General features: G+C 42.8%; 1 protein-coding gene across 2 annotated transcripts in view; it reads right to left on the bottom strand.

Moving 5' to 3' along the window:
- The window catches only part of LOC119162992 (carboxypeptidase M-like), a 1476599-nt gene that overhangs the window by 1081256 nt on the left and 380992 nt on the right, over positions 1-14351 (bottom strand). Inside the window, exon 1 of one of the 2 annotated variants that reach the window (XM_075882657.1) lies at positions 9146-9320. The exons of the other annotated variant lie outside the window; for it this stretch is intronic. The gene's annotated coding sequence lies outside the window, so the exon portion shown is untranslated. Of the gene's footprint in view, positions 1-9145; positions 9321-14351 lie in introns of those variants that run through there. 2 annotated transcript variants of the gene reach the window in all.

Here is a 14351-nt window from a genome sequence, read left to right as displayed (position 1 = left end):
CCGGGAAGTGGTTTCGGATCTGGGCAATAGGTGCATGTTTTGTAACTTCTAGGAAAGACACATCGCAGTCTATAATCCGCCACTGCCACGGTGGCAGGTATACTACAGGAGCCGTTAAACTGTGTTCAAGTGACACTCCAGTTTCCTCAGCTAGACCCTTCAGACGAACTGAGAATGGCTGCCTCATCGAAGGCCTGTTTAAAAACTGAAAGGAGCTCGACAAATCATTAATAGTAGAGTGTGAGGGGTGCTTCTTGTTTGCTTTCGCCTTAAGAAAATATACAAAGGACATGTAAGCTCTTTGTAGTGGAAACGACCATTCATTTGACTCAACCTAAACGCTTTCTACAGGGCAGCGGTGCGAAAAGCAAACGTAGAAAGGCGGATGCCCAATTGGTGCACGAGATCCAGCATTTTCAAAGCACTTTGAGTCGCAGACTGATAAACAACGCCCCCATAATCTAAGCGGGTGCGAATGAGGCTTCTATACAGGTTCATGAGGCATTGCCTGTCACTGCCCCACGTAGTACGTGACAACACTTTTAAAACATTTATGGCTTTTAAACATTGTGTTTTTATATACTTGATGCACGGTACGAAGGTAAACTTGTTGTCCAAGATTAAGCCTAAGAATTTATGCTCCGCATTAACAGACAGACGTTGATTGTTCAATTCAATGTCGGGTTCTGAGTGCATGCCTCTCTTTAGGGAGAACACGACCCACGTGCTTTTTTATGGATTCAGTCGGAATTCGTTTTCCTCTGCCCATTTGGAGACCTTGTTAATCCTAACAGAACCTGCCGCTCACACATTGCCAGATTTCAAGATCTAAAGCCAAGCTGGACGTCATCGACATATGTTCAATAAAACATATTGTGAGTGATGGACAAGCGCAAGAAATTCATTTTGATGAGAAAAAGTGCGCATCTAAGTACACCACCTTGCGGCACGCCTGTTTCCTAGACAAATGTTTGGGAAAGAACGCTGCCCACTCGGACACGGAATGTCCGGTTTGACAGGTAACTTTCCATTATGTGAAACATTCTTCCGCGCAGGCCAAGGTGGGACAGGTCTCTTAGAATTCCAAAACGCCATGTTGTATCATAAGCCTTTCTGATATCGAGGAACACAGAGAGAAAATATTAATGGACGAAAGCGTCTCCGATCTGTGCCTCGATACAAACAAGGTGGTCTGTGGTTCATCTACTCTCTCGAAACCCGCACTGAAATGGGTCAAGCAAATTGTTTGTTTCAAGGAAATGTACAAGTCGGCAGTTAGTCTTATTTTTGAAGGCTTTGCACAAGCAGCTTGTAAGTGCAATAGGCCTATAACTCGAAGCTAAAGAAAGGTCCTTGCCCTCTTTCAAAATAGAAATAATAACAGCCTCTTTCCAGGAGGTAGGGATAGTGCCAGAAAACCAGATAGCATTGTACAAAGTAAGGTTTTTCGTGTTTTGATTGGTAGGTTTTTTAACATTTCATACACCACACGGTCAGAACCTGGGACAGAAGTACTGCAGGAGTTTAGAGATGTTCGGAGCTCAGCTGGACTGAAAGCTTGGTTATATGCCTCATATCTTGTGCATTTGTGTTCGAGTTTCTGCTTTTCTATTCTTGTTCTGTATTTTTGGAAAGTGTCAGTATAGTGAGACGAGCTGGACACCCGTTCGAAGTGTGCATCGAAGAAGTTTGCCTGATCTTCCAAGGTATCACCCTGAGTGTTTACGAGAAGAAGTGTGTGTACTTGTTTTCCTGCTATCCTACCGGCCATGTTCCAGATTTTAGCCTCCTGTGTGTATGAATTGATGTCTGACAAAAACTTCTGCCAGCTTTCTCTTCTGGCCTGCCGACGCGTTCTCCTGCTTTGAGGCTTTATTTTCTTGAAAGTGTCAAGATTTTCGGCTGTCAGTGAGTTCTTAAGCAACCTCCATGCTCTGCTTTGCTGTTTGTGCGCGTTTCGGCATTCAGAGTTTCACCATGACACATGCCGTTTTTCAGGGTGTCCATTTGTTTTTGGGATGCATTTTGTTGCAGCATCCATTCAAAATACTGTAAAGTATTTGACAGCAACATCAATGTTCAAAGTACATATGTCCCTTCAACCTGGACGAGCGGTGGTATAAAACTGTTCACAGTCAGCTCTGTTTATGAGCCATTTGGTAACACTTGGAGGTGCTGTAGTTGTGCTCAAAAATACGGGGAAGTGGTCACTTCCGTACAGATTACTGATGACTTTCCACAGGAGTAGACGCACAAGATATGGAGATACTATGCGTAGGTCTATGGAGGAGTAGGTGTTATTAGCGAGATTATAATAGATTGGTTCTTTTCGATTTAGGACACAGGCGCTCGACGAAAGAAAGAACTGTTTAATCAGTCGACCTCACGCGTCGCACCGAGAGTCACACCAAAGCCTGCTATGTGCATTAAAGTCTCCAAGGAGAACATAAGGCTCCGCAAGTTCATCAAATAAAGAGTGTAAATCACGTTTTTGCAGCTGATAGCTAGGAGGAATTTAAATAGTGCAGATTGTGATCTTTTTATAAAAAAGAACCTCTCGAACAGCCACTGCCTCAAGGGATGTTTGGAGTTGTGAGTGTGTGCATGCAATTCTTTGATTCACTATGATGGCAACACCTTCGGATCATTTAATGGCATCATCACGGTCCTTTCGGAAACTAAAGTATTTACGAAGAAAATTTGTGTGTTTTGAATTAAGGTGTGTTTTTGTACACAGAGCACTTTTGGTGAGTGTTCGTGTAAAAGTTCTTGGATGTCGTCAAGGTTTCTGAGAAGGCCCGTGACGTTCCATTGTATAATTTGAGTGTTCATGATGAATGTAAAGTAGTGCTGTGTGTACGAAAAGCAAGTGGCCGTTTAGCCGAGAAGTTTTAATTCATGTAACAGGGCCATCGCCAGGCCCCGTTATTTGCTTTTTTGTTTCCTTGACGAGCTCTAAGAAGCCATGCCGCTCTTTCGGTACCAAGGGTACAGACGCATCCATTGCCTCCTCACAGGCACTGGATGCCTGGGAGTGCGAGCTGGTTGTTCGAATTCTGGGCATCACCTGGTGAGGTGAGGCCTTGATACCTGAGGACCCTGGGGTCTCCGGTCTCTGTTCGGGAGTTGGCGGTGTAGTCTGGACTACAGCCGCCTTGGGGGCAGGTGCCACAACCACCGGCTCGCTCTGCGCGAGCCGAAGGAGTGACGGGGGCTGGTGCGGCGGTGCCCCCTGACGCGCCGCTTCAGCATACGTTGGGTCGTAAAATGGCGGGACTCTTTTCCTAGCTTCCTTAAAAGAAATGTTTTCTTTTACTTTCGCCGTTATTATCTCATTTTCTTTCTCCTAGTTTGGACTGAAACGTGAATATGCAGCAAGGTTTCCGTCACAGTTTACACAGTGCGGCTGTTCTTTGCACTTCTCTGACACGTGGCCCTGGGCTCCACATTGTGCACAGGTCTGGCGACCACGACAGCTTTTAGAGCAAAGGCCACACCTCTGACATTGGAGGCAACGACGGCGGTTTGGTATGTATGGCCTGATTGAAGTTTTCGTGTACCCTGTTTGAATGATTTCTGGCAATTTACTGGAAGCAAATGTGAGTATCAGTGTTTCGTTGGTATTTTCTTTTGTCTCTTCTGATGATAATTTTCTGTACGTTAGTCACATTTTGGCTCTTTTACCCCTCCAAAAGTTCAGTCTCAGTCAAGTCAAGTAAGTCCGTGTCAGATACCACTCCGCGAGTTTTGTTCATTGATCTATGTGGTGTTATGGTTATTGGTATGCCGCCGAAATCTGAGAGACAGTCTAGCTTTTCAAATTGTTTTTTGTCATGGATTACGGGGAGAAGGTCTACGCTAGCCATTTTGGTTACCTTGTATCCTGAACCAAGAGTTTCGGTAAGACATCTAGCAACTACGAAAGGAGAGATGATCCTGGCTTGCTTTCCAGTTTTTTTACATCGGATAACATGAAAGTGAGGAAATGTTTCTATTGGCCTGATTAAAAAGTTTATGTCATCGGTGCGTACCCGCTTCAAGCCGGTACGATCGCTAAGTGAGGGGAATGCTTTATGCATGCCGGTTTTATTTTTATTCAGCAGCGTTTGCGACCACCCACCATGGAGCCCAATGAGGAGACGCTACAGGTTGGTAAATACTAAATACTTACTGACGCCAGCCGTACAACGCTACAATAACTCAATGTGCCTAGACCAAGGTAGGCAATTTGCACAGGGTTAACCCTCGCCACCAGGAAAATTGGAAGTAAAAGGAAGAAACAAGAAGACAGGAAAGGTAAAAAGTGATGGCGAAGACGAAAACGGAGAGAGAGGGGGAGGGATAGAAAAAGGCGACTGCCGATTTCCCCTGGGTGGGTCAGTCCAGGGGCGCCGTCTACGTGAAGCCGAGGCCAAAGGGGTGTGTTGCCTCTGCCGGGGGGCCTTAAAGGTCCAATCACCCAGCGTCGGCTCCACCCCCAGGATCCCCTTTTCCCCGGGCACGGCAAAGCCACGCACGGCTAGGCGTGGGATGGAGTCAAAACTTCCCCGTTAGCTCGGGTCCATGGTGTCGCTACACACCAAATGCCTACTTGCGCAGGCGCCCCTGCGGGGTTCGCCAACTTTCGGTCAGACGATATTCTACCAGTTTACAGAGACTGCCGAATAATGTAAAGTAGAATTTCTCTTGAGAGCATTACTGCATTTTAGCAACATTGAATGGATGCCTTATAACCCGCATGACGAAGAAGACTTGAGATTGTTATGGCAATCACTATGCCGTCTGGCTGAATGTCTATTGGTTCCGTGAATCGCTATTCAAGCTCGGATATGTCGGGCATGTTGGTACTGTTTTCTTTCATGAAGACAGAAATTAAAAATTAATTAAGTGCTGTTGGACATCGGCTAGCTGGAAGAGACACGTTGTTACAATCGTGTATTAAGAAGTCTTGGTTTTCGCTGGTAAGATTTATGACTTTCAAAAGTTTAGCTGGGCTGTTCTGAGTAAAGTTTGAATTTCAGTTTCATTTTCAGTTTATTGAGCGTAATTGGGTGGGGAGTTGCATATAGGGAGAGGTATACAGAAAGATGTTCCATAGTGTAAACACTGCAATGGGACCTCTTGTTGTAAAATACACAAAGCAAAAATAAAAACAGCAGCAGGATCACGTAAAATGAGGGTGAATATGCGTAAAAAATAATAAAAGAGGCATTAGGTTATGCAATACCATAGAGAATATTTGACCTTGAAATACAAAAAAGGGAAATAAAAAGTGGAGCGTATACAGTGCAAACGAGGCAATCGCTAGAAATAAACACTAACAAATATTTAAGAACAAAAATGAAATATTAGGAAGGGATAGAAAACAATAAAATATATGACAAAAAAGGCAAAGACAGTAACTACACATAAGTCAAAAGTTTAAAGAAGGATTCAGGTGAAGGATAACTGAATATTTAAAGCCATTCATTGAGCAAGAGGTTTTAGTCTCTAAAGTCAGAGTGTTCCATACATTGATGGCGGAGAAGCTCATTGTTTTTAGTCCGCAATTATTGTGCGCCTTGGTAAATAAGATATTGTTTTGAAAGGAGAAACGTGTATTACTTGAGGAACTGGTAATTTGATGAGTTGACAGAGATGAGTCAGTTGATCAATAGAATAATACTTCGCCTTAGCCTTACCTAAAACAGTGCAATATGCTTTTATCAAGGATTTATATTTGAGCCAAAAAGAAGAGCTGCCCGATCCCTTTGCATTATTATATAGGCGCTTCTTCTTATTCCGCATTTTCTGAAGATTTTAGTCAACCCAGAAATTGATTTTTCATTGCTAATTTTAACCAGTGGTACATATTTCTCAACTAAAGTACACAAATTTTTTTTTGAAACGCAGCCAGTTTTCTTTGAAAGATCTATTGTGGAATTTTGGTAGGAGAGTACAAAAAAAGAATGCTAGTTGACAATTACTGTCCTGATAAATGCCTTTATTGTAGTCCCGAGTTTGTTTTATATAAACACCGGCTGCACGACGGGGCATGTTTACAACTACTTGGAGTAACTTATGGTCACTGAATCCGTCCAAGCAATACGTTTTAAATATCGTGCCTGGAGCAATTGTGAGGATAAAATATGGAGTATTCGCACCACAAGTAGGCTTGAGAACAGTTTGAAAGAGGCTGAAATCTAGAGTTAAGGAAATTGTTTGACGTGTGACAGGGCGATGACAGCGTGGACCAGTCAAGGAGCGGAAAGTTAAAGTCGCCTAATAGGTAATTTATGTCTGGTTTAAAATTCTCAGTTACTGTGTTGATACGGTAACGTACCAGAATAATAAGGAAACGATCAAAGAGTGAAGAAATAGTCGAAGAAAGAGTCGAAGCAACTTACCAGGATTTTGGAAGAAGCCACACTCCAGTCCACCCGAACTATTTCAAGATTTTAGATAGTGTTCATGAAAAAATAAGTGATGGTTTTTCTTACGCCCTCCAAAACACCGCCTTCTATTTTACCAGTACGATCACGTCTGTAGATATGGTACAAGCTGGCTGGGGTGAAGATGTTATCATCACTGATATCAGGATTTCGATAAGTTTCTGTTAAGGTGGTAATTTCAGAACTACTTTCATCCAAAAAAACGGAGATAAATTCCTGCTTTGACATATTGCTGCGTGTGTTTGCGATTGACAGTGGTAATGAGGTATGAGAATGCTTTGGTCAATTATTCTGCATGCGTGCCAATGCTTAAGCTATCTGACAGATTAGATAACTGCGTTACTCGAAGAGTAATATCAGTGTTATTCGAAAAAGCCCTACAGAAAGCCTTCACGCGGAATGAGACAAATGGTTGCTACATATACAAAAATTGTACCTGCATTTTATATTCTTTCCGATGATAACCACAGACAGTGGTCGTTAGTTGTAGAAGTGGTAATTTTTATTTTATTTCTTGAAATAAAATATTTCACGTATTTTGCTGTAAATGGCACGTCCAGTTTCAAGCTATTTCAAGCCCGACTCACAGTCAAACAGCCCTTCACATTTTGTGTGCGAGCACTAGTTGAGGAAGCTGGCGTCATTGTTCGAACACTGCGTAATTTTTCCAATTTCACATGCCACACCGTGATAAAATTGTGCCACGTCTTTTACGAATGTCACAAAACATGCACCACCTCCACAGATTTCCGTGAACTGACACACAAACATGCATCTCTTTGGTTTTTTTGCTCATGCATCGATGTCTAACGTGGGTGGGTTCTACGCAAAAGTGGGCTGAACTTTTTCTGATGCTGGTGTTCTCCACCGACACACACGCAATTTCTTACCCGAGGCTTATGCGATTCTGGTGGCAGGAAGCATATTCACAATTAAAGAATTTGAACTAAGTAATGCATTCATCTTACATGGATTTGTTGAGCATTCTAAAAAACTTCAATACCACCAAAAAGTACAAATATCTTGTCACTCTCAAGCTATACTCCCTGCTTTGTGCCAATTACACATCGAAGCAACATGTGAGAGTATGCTGGGTGCAAGGGCATCGTGAGATTCAGGGAAACGTACTAGCGGAAAAGCTGGCTAGATAATTCCATGTAAACGCTCCGCAATCATCTTTCCCCGCATAGCCCTTTCGGTCTCTCTGAATCCTTTCTGAGAAAAAAAGTTGAAGGATTACTGGCAGCATACATGAGACCGAGAAGTTCATAAAAAATTGCTCTTCTTCAAGCCTTACCTGTGTGAGAGCCACCCACATAAAAAATACTGTACAGAAGTAACGCTTTGTCGGTTATTTATACACACCTATGTGCGTGAAATGCGGTGAACCCCGTATTGTCCATCATAATTCGATACAATACAGTGAACAAATACTATTAGAAAAAAGCATTTCCCATCACCCTACAGATAACAAATGCCTCTTCGCGCAGCAATGTTCATCGATAGGGATCCACTTCTCAAACATCAGATATCATTCGCGCTTTTAAAAGATGTACGTACTTTTCACGTGATCTGCCCTGCCAATCTGTAGCATGAAGTCTGAAGAGATATCGTTATTGCAGTAGATACATTACAAAGCACGTCTCTCACGGCCCTTGAACTTGGAGGCAAGGGCGTTGAAGAAACATCCGCGCTCCATTATTTCTCTATAGCTTTATCATCAGCACCGTCTGCCACTTCTTTTCAGATGTGATGTCACTCTCATGATTTTATCACCAGTGTGTTTTACCCGCCTTTAGCGCAAGACATTCTAGGCAACTCTACAGCCACTCACTATTGTCCACATCGTAGTACTGGCACTCTTTGACAATCACATCGCCCTTGCGCCAATAAACATCATAAACTACTATCATTGTCATTATCTTTTATCATTACATGTGTATACACTAGCCTATAGTTTCGTTATTGTTGATATGTGACATTGTATTACAAAACTCTATCAAAAACATACAATAATGCACAATTTGGGTGTTGTAAGTATTTGTAGCGATATAGAAATAAATAAACAGCACACTAGGTGCACCAATCCGACGCAAGATACATAAACATCTTTCATAACGAAATATGACTCTTGATAGAGCGAAGCGAGGACACTTGGTAAAACTAACAGCTTTGGGCCGTTTTGTTATTGTTGATATGTAATATTGTATTACAAAACTCTATGAAAAAAAACATGCGATAATGCACAACTCGGGTTTTGTACGTATTTGTAACGAGATAGAAATAAATGAACAGCACACTAGGTGCACCAATCTCACGCAAGATACGGAAACATCTTTCATAACGCAATATGACTCTTGCTAGAGTGAAGCGAGGACACTTGGTAAAACCAACAGCTTCGGGCCGAGGCATTAGCACGAGAAATATGCTCGACAACAGGAACCCCATTGAGCTCAAGGTGACAGCCGGGCTTGCCAGCGCAAAGAAGCATTTCTGAGTCTCAGTACAGAACCCCGATGGCTGACAGTTGGGCTAGTTGGTTCTGTTGAATACTGCGAAACATTCTAGGGACGAACAAACGGAGGATAGGAGTAAGAACAATATGTTCTTTGCTATTACATTGTTTTACAGTAGGAGTGCTCCTGCGGATGCCATGTACATCATATATAATGTCAAAATAGAAGGCATGGCTAGCGAAAAAAACTGGCTCTTACCTTATTCTTCTTTGAGTGTTCGAGTGATCGGATTTGCTTTTCACATTAAATGGCAGTGATTATGATCAAGGTTTATGGCATGTACCCACCGTGAACGACTGCCACAGAGTAGGTGTTATGGTGTAGGCACCCAATTTACAATAACGATTGAAAATAAAACGCAAGTACGAAATTTTTTCGTGAGTAGTTTTTTTTCATAATTTGAAGTACGTCAGTGAGTACAAAAGCCTGCGTCTAAAACAAAGCAGTGCGGCGACAAGTAACCGTAATAACTATAGAAGGCATCCTATAACGGGGACTTGATAAATAGAACTTTGAGTAAGCTATCCCTGGCCACAGGAGACTGTGCTTCATTGAAACACCTTGGTGATTATAACGAAGCGAACTTAATTTGAGTAAAATGCGGTATAGAAGTGCCTCAGCAGACAGGCTGAACGCTAGTAACAAGAGTGTATTCCGGAGCACAGATAAAGCTTCCCTAATTTTGCACTGTAGCGTAACGCATTGATGAGCACACCGCAGTTGGAGAAGCTTCCGGAGTTCATTGCCAAGCTTGAGTACTTTGCGGCCAATGCACCCGACTGGCCGCCGCTGAAGAAGATAGAGATGAAGGGGTTGTTCGGCAAACATAGATTAGATCGCTGCATCAGGGCACCTTCTCACAAGGACCTCGACAGACATCAAGAGTGGGACTGGGGCCACCTGCAGACTGAGACACTCGCAGATCTGCGTAAGCTTCACATCATGTACCCGGAGAGATATTCCAACGCATGCTCATGATGCGGAGATACTCCTACACTAACACACATAACCTACAGCTGCCTAGAGCGACTCGCAACAGCCGAGATATGATATACGCACCCAATACAGACGTGGTCGTGGGAGGTGCGACTTGCTGAACAGTCCCTGTTAAGCCAGCTGGCGACCCTCCGTCAGGCCCTTCGAGTCACTATAGTCAGTGGAGCCTGGAAGAAGGGCTCCACCCACGAATAACCACTTTTCCTTTTTTCAATAAATTTGGTCTCTCTGAACCACGAAAATCGGTGTAACACGAGAGTGAAATAAGCTTGCATAAATTCGAGGATCGTAAAGGTAAATAAGCAAACATTCACAGGAATGAGAGACGAAGGATGGCCGCACGAAGTTTTGCAGTTATTCAAGAATTCCCAGAGCGTTTTTACAGCGAAAGCTGTTATGAGATCAGAACATGGTTCACGTGCGGTGCCGTAGCTTTCTGCCGCCGCCAGTGTCCGTAACCAGAATCGAAAAAATAACTAAAATAAAGTTTCAGTAAATAAAAAAAACTATGAACACAGCGGAATTCAAAACTTGGGTCCACTGCGTACTAGCACAGTATTCTGTCACTGAGACACCCCGGTGCTTCAAAGGAGTCTATAAACTCGTCTCAAGCAGTCTTCTTGTCGGGAAAGGAATCGCGCTAATACGAGTAATAGAGCACTTCAAAACATCAAAGGAATAACCAGGCGTCAGAGAATACGAATTGCGTACGAGTGGGCCTACTCTACAGTATGTGGACAATTTAAATTGGCAGCAAGAAATGGAATCAAACCTTCATAAAGCAGAAAGCGCGCTAGGATCTCTACGCCGGTTTTGCAATAAAAATTCAGGGATTCGCAGGGGTATGTTACTTGTGATATACGAGCTTTGCGTACGCCCAATTAGGGAGTTTGGTTGCGTTCTGTTTCCAGGAAGTGCTGAGTACAAATTAAGACCTCTTATATTGCTAGAAAGGCTAGTTCTGCGGCTGTGTCTTAGGCTACCTAGGTATGTCGCGAATAGAGTACTTTATTTGGAAGCTCGAATCATTCCACTTGATGCTGATTTGTACGGATTACCGTGCAAACATTTTTAAAACGCTACGATGCGCCCCTCTCCTGTTCTCAGACAGTTCTTATCAAACATCCAGTTTCTTTCTTTAAGTGCCCGTGGTGTCGTTATCAAAGACCCTAAGTCATTTTTGTAGAGCCTCTGTTATCAAATCTTCAGGTTTCCCTCCAGCATTTAGCTCCTTAAACTTTACGCTTGGTGCCAGTTGACTTAATTTTCGATGATATTTTCCCGAAAATGCCAGTTTACTTCCACAGGATGTTCTGGAGGGCCTCCTTCAATATCATCGCAGTCATTTTCCCAATTACGTAGTAATTTTGACGGATCCAACGCAAGATCTTCATAAGGCTGGAGTAGGTATTTTTTTGTAATCAGCCTAATTGGTTTTGCACTCCAATTGCCTGACTTCACACCAATTTATCTCGCAGAATTCCTGGCTGTTACATTGGCTTTTCGAAAACGAAGTTCTCATTCATCAAAGCTAATCTTATTTCGGACGCTTTGTCTTTTTGTACACATCTAGCGTCCGCAAAGCAGTCTCCTCTTCTCAGGATAATTTGGTCTCGCGTACCGCGTAGCCTATCAAAAGTTCGGTTTATTTGGGTCCCCGGGCATGCTGGGATTGCACTAAATGATATTGCTGATTCGCTCGCTTAAGCATCTTTAAATTTCCCGGTGGTACTAGTAGCTCTACAGTTTCCTTTTAATACTGCCGAACCATTCAAACGCCTGTTAATCTTAAAAATCAACGAAATATCGCTCCTACAACCTGAAGAATTTCGGCACTTGCATTTCACATAGAACACCACAAAATTCCTTTCCCGTCAATGTGATGTGACCCTCACAAGCTTTCGCTGTAGAGTTCCTCGGTTAAATTTTTATCTCCACAAGTCAGGATTTTTAATAACTAACCTATGTGCAGTTTGCAATGAACCGGAAACAATAGATCACTTTCTTCTCACATGCGCCGCTTCGCCTCTTTGCACCGTAGAAGTCTTGAGAGGCCGATTGGTATGCTCAGATTGCCAGTTAATACATCCACTCTTTTATTGTTTGGAGCCAGTCAGTTGGGTGCGGGCCGCAGTACTATTCTGTCAGCACTCTGTAAATTCATTCAGGAAAATCGTAAGGATACGGTGCTAGTGGTACTACCATTTATATCCAATTCTTTGTCCCCCTTCTTCATTTTTGCTAATTTGTTTCATATATTCTGGTTTATCGAATTCTTGTGCACTTTTTCACGTTTTTCCAAAGGAACATTATCATTGTTCTTATCTAATTTCTCTCTATTTTCCAGCAAGCGTTGCATAAAAAATTTTAATTATAAGGTACAGTGTGCCCCATTCCCCTTGTGGGTATGAGCCAAGATCTTCTTGGCGACAAGACAAGAATGTTAGACTAGTTCACGAAAATTGTAATTATTTATGGAGGAGTTGGTACCCAGCAAGTTTGCTTCTCAAAGTGTGCTACTCTGGTTTTTCGTGGTAAATGCCCGGTGACAATATTTCTTATTTAGAAGCTGTAGGATATCCCGCAAGTGAATTTATTAAAATACCTCGGAGGTATATACAATGAACAACTAAACTAACAACGTCTTATCGAATATATCTCAAGAAAAGGAGCACGGGCAATATGTGTATTGCCCAGACTGAACTGCCGCTGATCAGGTGTCAGAAGAAAAGCACTATTCATGGTATACAACATGTACGTACGACCACTATTAAAATACGGCTGTGTTCTTTCTACCGGAGCGCCAGCATACAAGCTTCACCCACTAGTCCTATTAGAGCGAGTGGCTTTACGGTTGTGCTTAGGCCTTCCAAAATATGTGGACAATGCAGTATTACAGCGGGCAGCGAGAACACCACCTCTGTTTTGCTGATTCAACCTACTTGTGGTGCAGATTTTTTTACGGATGTATCTACACTGTCTAACCATACTGAAAAAAATTTCATCTCCAATTTCGATTTATTTTTTACGAGCACTGGCCTATATTCCGCAAGCCACAAATCACTTTTGTATAAACATTACTCGACTCCGTAAATGCACAAATTCGCAATGTGTGTAGATTGATGATGTAACCTAAATTCACAAACATCGTCTAGCACAATATTTTTCCGAATCATGCGAAATTATTACCTCACGGAATGTATAAGCACTGCTACAAGAACATTTAAATTATCTACAAACTAGTGTGGTTATTGACACGGATGCATCGCGAACTGAGAGAAAAGCCGGCATAGGAATGTTCTGCCCTGAACTTGAGTAGTCCTTGCCTTTACGACTGCCTGATTCAATCCAGTTTTTATAGCTGAAATTATGGCCATAATATTAGTTCTCCAAAAGTTAACCAGCTCAACTACAGTAGTAGCAATTATTACTGACTCATTGTCTATGTAAACTTCTCTTTCCGCATCTGGTGAAGCGCCTCAACTAATGCTTTTCAGAATACTAGTTCCGCCGCACCTTCAATGTCTCACCTTCTTTGGGTACCAGGACAGAAGGGTTTGTTTTTAAACGAAAGCGCTCCTTCTCTAGCAAAATCAGTACTTTTGATGCCAATCGTTCGGAATGTCCCACTGACAGCATACATTACAATCGCAAGATTCGGCCAGCTAACATTCCAAATTACTTATGTGATGATGTTTATTCAACCAGAAAAGTCGAAACAAGGTCGCAACGGAAAATGGCCGTATGGCAAGTCTGGCAAAGGCGGCACAGGTTTTCTCTGAATACATAGATGGAGAAGTGAATGAAAGAAGCCCGTAACTTCATTTTGTTCTCTTAATTCAGTTATTATATTAAGCTCGGGATCTTTATCGGTGATTGCGGTGGGTGGGCTGTCGCCAGAGTGGCAGCTAAATATCAGTGAGTCGGAGTTTCACTACGCATCGCGATCAGAATTGCCCCTTATGGGGCCCTCGCCACATACATGGAAAAGCCCGGGTATGGGGGACAACAAGATGCCACTGGCGCCAAGCGGATCACCACTTGTCCATTCCGCTGGACTTCAAGTTGCTGCAGGCTCAGCAACAATATCGACGTCCCATACAAAGAAGAGTTAGGCCCCGCAGTGTAAGAAGAGGCGTACAGAGGAGGAAGAAGAGGTTGACAACGATGACGCCACATCGACGCACTCCCTTGATGACATGACACAGATGGATACATAAGCACTCAAAAAAGACGAGGGAGCTTACACGGTGGTCACCCATCAAAACAACCGAGCTACGGGGATACCGGTGGTGTTCAGACTAATCGCTGCAAAGGACTCCTTCTGGAAGATGAATCCAAATTGCATGGCATCCGAGATCATCTCTGCTATCAATGAGAAAGTGACATCATCAAGAATCAACAGAGA

The sequence above is a fragment of the Rhipicephalus microplus genome, unplaced genomic scaffold (assembly GCF_043290135.1).
Source record: "Rhipicephalus microplus isolate Deutch F79 unplaced genomic scaffold, USDA_Rmic scaffold_13, whole genome shotgun sequence".
Lineage (NCBI taxonomy): Eukaryota > Metazoa > Arthropoda > Arachnida > Ixodida > Ixodidae > Rhipicephalus > Rhipicephalus microplus.
The sequence above is the reverse complement of the archived record's forward strand: the minus strand, read 5'-3'. Positions and strand labels throughout refer to the sequence as shown.